Raw genomic sequence first — 6,387 nt, forward strand, 5'->3', positions numbered from 1 at the left:
GGTGGGAGAATTGGGTTGTGATGATGGCAAGTGACCTTGGTTTGTGTTGTTTATTTTCTTATGCTTGCACCCCGCCTCCGGCCATCTGGTTAACTCTAGTGCTACCTGCTCTTGCTAAATCTGACTGAAGCTTGTCCTTCCTGTGATCCTGTTTGTGTCAGAACTCCTCAGAGTCAAGCTGTCTCTGTGATCCTGTAATTCTGGCATCCTGGGATCCTGGGCTTGTTCGATCACCTGGGAGTGTGGCTTTCTCTATGTGTTGTGGGACTGGCTGCAGAACTTGTCCCCAAGGTCTTCTCAGAACACTAACCCAGACAGACCGGAAGGAACCAGAGTCACTGGGCTGGTGGAGTTCCTGTGTGCCTGGTCCCACTGGTTCCAGTTACTCCCAGTGTTGGGACAGATGTTGGTTCTTCCTCACCTCTGATCCTGGGTGTGTCAGAGCGCCTGGGAGTGGAGCTTCCTCTGGGTGTTGTGGGACTGGCTGCAGAGCTTGAGCCCAAAGTCTGCTCTGGACCCCAGCCCAGACAGTCCGGTGACTCCTGATTTCATTCCTAGGTTTTTTATCTCTAGGGTTGTCTCTCTTTTTGATTTCTTTATTGTTTCTACTTCTATTTTTAGATCCTGGATGGTTTTGTTTCATTTCTTCACTTGTTTGACTGTCTTTTCCTGTAATTCTTTAAGGGATTTTTGTGTTTTGTCTTTAAGGTCTTCTACCTGTTTTCCTATGTTCTCCTGTATTTCTTTAAGGAGTTATTTATGTCCTTCTTAATGCTCTCCACAGCATCATGAGATGTGGTTTTAAATCCAAATCTTACTCTTCAGGTGTATTGGGTTATCCATGTTTGCTGTGGTAGGAGTACTAGGTTCTGACAATGCCAAGTAGTCTTGGTTTCTGTTGGTAAGATTATTGAGTTTGCCTTTTGCCATCTTCTAATCTCTGGGCTTTGATGTTCTTTCTGTCTCCGGCTGGAGTTTGTTCCTCCTGTGGGTCTGTAAGTCTGTGTCAGTAGTCCTGGGAGGTCAGCTCCCTCCTGTCAAGACCAGTACTGCACAGAGGGCTCCAGAATAGCCCTACCTCCTGGGTGCAAATAGAGGCAGAGAGGATCCTGTCCCACCTTCTCTGCAGCTTCTCAGGCCCGTATGCTCTTGGCTGGACCTGCTTTAGACAGTAACAGGAGAGTAAATGGAGATCTCACTTATGAGCCCAGTGGTCAGAGCTTTCCCTGGAGATGAGCTCTCTGCCCTGGCAAGAACTGTGCTCAGGGGGAAGAGGAACAGCCCTAGCTTCTGGGTGCAGATGGAGGCTCAGGAAGGACCCAGTCACAACTTCTCTGCTGCTTCTCAGTGTCTAGATTCCTACATGAAGTTCTGCTTTATGAGTCTCAGGTGGAAGGTTATTTTTTTATAATTGTCTTTGAAATTACAATTATCAACAGACTGGTCAGAATTACAGATAAACTAGAATATTTAAAATTTCAGCCCACTTTGTCTTGCTTCATAGATCCACACTTAGCTCACTACACAAGACAACCTTAGTTGAAGCAAGTATTTATAAATTATTAAAATCGTTAATTCATGAATTAAACCTCATTTGTCCTTGTACACATGAAACCTAGTATGTCCTGGAGTTTATTCACACTACATTCACTAATGTTACTTTTGGTTTTATAAATGTTTGTATTCACATAGGCAGAGGACACAGGTTTGTTTCCAAGCACCTTCATGGTGATAAACAACCACCTATAATTAAAAATTTTCAGGAATCCAATGCTGTCTGCTGAGATCTGTGACCTCATGCAAGCACATGTTGAACATGCATACATGTGAGTAGACATTTCCACACATAAATGAAAATAAACAGTTTTGAATAGAATCATGAAAAAGAGGAAGATAAAAAAGTCAAATTTTGAAAATATAAATCGAGTGATTTATAATAACTCAGGTTAGACCAAGAAGTGAAAATACTGATCAGGAATAAAACTGCAAAACTCTTTATTGTTTCTTATTTAATGATGTGATAATATGTCAATATTGACTTTTTAATTTTTATAAATACATCTTCTTTGCCAAAGAGGTGATCCTTAGTGGACTTTATATTAAAAGACCAGAGCTATTTTGTATTATCTTAAGAACTATTTTACACAATTGATATTATTTATAAATTAATAGTCTATACTTATGAATAATTCAAAATACTCTGCCTTTTGAATGTATTAATTTCTACAGACTACACACATTTGTTACCTTTATAGCTTCCACAGATGAATGTCATCAGTGGAATAGCTTGATGTTCTCAATACTTCTGAGAACAGCTGAGGTTGGTATGCAGATGGTTAGCTTAATCTTTGTACTAACTTATAATGAAAGAAGTAAGAATTATCCCCTAAAGGAAATTATAAATATAGAGCAAATTATACAACATTCACCCATCTTTAAATTCTGTTTTGGTCTCCTATAAACGTAACAGATTGGAGTAGCATGTTCAGGGTTTCCGGATTCCTACTGTTTTCATAGAATGTCTCTGGAGTAGGAGGACTCGGGCTTCATTTTAACCACACTAAATCAGTAGGGGGAAATCACATGCAGTTCTATAATCCTGAAAAAAAAAACCCAAAACTTTAACTGTGACAGCTCCTAAATTGCTTAGAACCCATCATTCATGCTTAGGGATTTAGTAAGAAAGAAAACCACAGTCTTGTGTTCTATTTTTCCATTTTTTTTCTTCAAAACCAGAATCAGCTATTTTTACCTCAACTACATTCACAAGAAAACAATCCAATATATTTCTGTGTGATATTTTCCACACTGATAGAAATTCCTTCTTTACATATTTTACAAGTTTGTTTTAAAATATCTTTATGAGTAAAGATGCTGGCTTCTCTCTATTTTATAACACATTAAGTAACATACATAAATATATGCGTATAATATAAACCTATAGTGTTAAAGAGAAATAGAAACTTAAAATTTTATATTCTTTAAAGTATTTGTGAACACACACATACACATAGGTGTGTTTATATACTTGAAGGAGTGTATCATTTTCTAGCTATGGTTGTTAAAACTGATCTCTGTAGAAAAAGTAATTTCAAGTAACAGAGATCTGCTTTTCTTTCTTCAAATTTGTGATTAAATACATGTACTACCATTGCTGGGTATATACATTTTTTTTAAATGTATTAATTTTGTTTAGAATTTCATACATGAATACTATATTTGTATCATTTTGTCTCCCCTACCTATAACTATTTTTGTTTCTTGCCTCTAAAATCCATGACCTCCCTTTAAAATAAATAAATAAATAAATAAAATAAAATAAAATAAATAAATAAGCCGGGCAGTGGTGGCACATGCCTTTTATCCGAGCACTTGGGAAGCAGAGAGGCAGGCGGATTTCTGAGTTTGAAGCCAGCCTGGTCTACAGAGTTCCAGAACAGCCAGGGCTACACAGAGAAACCCTGTCTTGAAAAAAAAAATATGTATGTACATGTATCTATGTATTGCTGTGGGGGGGTGTTTACTCTGCCAGCTGATTCCATTAATAATTATCTTATGCATATCTTTTAGTACTGAACACTTGAGATTGGATAATCTCTCAAAGACTCAGCCCAGGAGACAACTGTTCTCCCTTTCTTAGTCCCCATTATTGCTTGTACCTTCATCTAGGAATAGAGGTTTACAAGATAGTGTTTCAATGCTCGCATGTCAACTTGTGTTGTCCTTCTGTAAGTCTTCTTTAAGAGACTATATTTTTACAGTTTTATATATAGAGCTTCTATGTCATTCATAGATTGATATCACCACCTCATAGTAAATTTTCTCATAGCCTTTCCCTTCCATCTTCTGTGATGTTCCCTGAAACTTTGGTTAAGGGATGTTGTAGATAAACCAACTGGGATTGGACACTGCCTGATCACTGTCCCTTGCCTTTTGTCTAGTTATGGATTTCGGTAATGGTGACTGTCTGGTGCATAAAGAACCTTCTTTGATGAAGGATGAGATCCTAATCTCTTGGTATAAGGATAAGTATTTATACAGTGATAATGTTATAGTAGTTTAGTGTGGTCTCCCTCCCCTGTTCCCCATAAATGAAAGTATACTGCTCAGCCCAAAAGGGAAAGAGTGCCCTGGCAGGCCCAGGACTGGGGCTGCCCACCTGTGGAGCTAAACGCTGACTGCCAGAGATCAAAGACTGACCAATCAGCTTGGTTCTGCCAGAACTCACACTTAAAGTTTCTGCTGTAAACAGACTGCTAGTCTCCCTTCTTCCTCTGGTCTCATGTTTATGTTAAAAGTCTGATTGTTGTTGGCTTTGTCTTTTGCCTTACTATAAAAACACTCTGCACCCTAAGTAAAGTACACCTTGATCCATCTACTTGCTGTGGTTTCTCTTTGCTTATTGCCCACAGGTTTCCGGTCCAGGACAATCCACTATTGTGTAGGGTCCGCTGGTGGAAAACTACAGTTTAGGTCATTGCCAGTAGCAGTTTCTTGTCTAGCATCCAATACCTTACTGGACATGGGACATCAACAACATTTACACTAAAATGTATTAAGTTTATCATAAATCCAATTATAGTTAATCATTGTCCTCAAGATATAAGTGTTACTGTATAAAGAGGATATCTTGATGTGTTACTTAAGGTTATTTGTGAGCTCTTCAGTTTAGTAGGACTCTTGACTGCTTTTCTCAGGTCTCACAATGCACAGAAATTTGGGATAATAGGAAATTTAGTTGTCTGAGAGGAATCTGCCAGATATGTCACTACCAGTTCAATTTGCCAGTTCTGTGTCTGAAATGTTTTCAACAGCTTCTGACATTCAAATTATGGAATTCAATCAAGTCTGTTGAGTTGTTTGTCATGGTATTTAAGAGATACTGTTAGTTATATAGTATATAATATTTAGTAGCTATTAGGTAGTAACTATTAGTGGAGAGTCCCAAGGAGGTTTATGTTGTTACATTTTGTCTTCAGCATCAAGCATAATTTAGGAAACTGATTGACGTTCAAAAGTAGTTATAAATAATGGATGGGAGGAATGAGGCCTTGAAAGTGTGAAAGATAATGACCATAGCAGTAGAAAGAGATAACAACCAAAACATTAAAACAAAATTATCTCAAACTTTGAGTTTGTGATTCAATTTTTTAAAGTGCTATTTTGGAGCTCTTAAATTGTGTAATTCTAGATACCCACAATTAAAGTCTCAGTGTTTTTATTCTCTAACTACTATCTTCACATAAAATCTGACAAGCAGATTATGGAGAGGAATCCACAATATGTCAACAAGATAAATATGTGTTGGATCAAATCAAATGGCTGTTGGTAGGACTGAACCAGTATTCAGACCGATTCTTTGGTGGAATAGTAGCTATTTACTTAGCATTTACTTCTATCTTGATAATAATTCATCATTTTTTCTAAATTTCTCAAAATTCTGAATAGACTGTGAATTGTATCTAAACTGTATTTAAAACTGTACTGTAGCAGAAGTGACCTCGTGGACACCGACACAGAGGGTCTACATTAGAAACATGGCTGCGACCAGTCTAGTGGGTATTTGTAGAAGAGCCTCAGCATTCCTGAAGGCTGCTTGTTCCCTAGTAAATCCCAAGGACCCTGCTCACTTGGGTTGCAGGTCTTCTCTTAGTTTGTTGCATAAGAACACAGCACATGCCACCACTTTTCTCCAGTGTAACTTACTTCATACCACATTGTCAAGGAAAGGACTAGAAGAATTTTTTGATGACCCAAAGAATTGGGGGGAAGAAAAAGTCAAATCTGGAGCTTCATGGACCTGCCAGCAGCTGAGGAACAAAAGTAACGAAGACTTACATAAGCTTTGGTATGTCCTTCTGAAGGAAAGAAACATGCTTCTAACTCTGGAGCAGGAGGCCAAGCGACAGAGATTGCCAATGCCAAGTCCAGAACGGTTAGAAAAGGTTGTTGACTCCATGGATGCCTTAGATAAAGTTGTCCAGGAGAGGGAAGATGCTTTAAGGCTTCTTCAGACTGGTCAAGAAAATCCAAGACCTGGGGCTTGGAGGAGGGACATCTTTGGACGGATCATCTGGCACAAATTCAAGCAGTGGCCTTTACCTTGGTACCTAAATAAAAGATACAACAGGAGGCGGTTCTTCGCAATGCCTTATGTGGATCACTTTATCAGACTGAGAATTGAGAAGCACGTCTCCATTGAAGCAAGAAAGAGAAGTTTACAGAGAAAGAAAGAAAAAATTCTCCAGGCAAAGTTCCCACATCTCTCTCAAAACCGGAAATCAAGTACTGCCTAAGATGAGATCCAGAAGTCCAGTTCCATTGTCCTTAAAGCCTGTGCCTTGATGTGAATATTTGTTAAGCGGTTTATAAAGAACTGTTCTTGTC

At 38.5% G+C, this 6,387-nt stretch overlaps 1 pseudogene; it reads left to right on the plus strand.

Annotated features, from left to right (window-relative positions):
- Positions 1-5,522: 5,522 nt before the first annotated feature.
- LOC116086525 lies at positions 5,523-6,387 on the plus strand (annotated as a pseudogene).

The sequence above is a fragment of the Mastomys coucha genome, unplaced genomic scaffold (assembly GCF_008632895.1).
Source record: "Mastomys coucha isolate ucsf_1 unplaced genomic scaffold, UCSF_Mcou_1 pScaffold12, whole genome shotgun sequence".
NCBI classification, from domain to species: domain Eukaryota; kingdom Metazoa; phylum Chordata; class Mammalia; order Rodentia; family Muridae; genus Mastomys; species Mastomys coucha.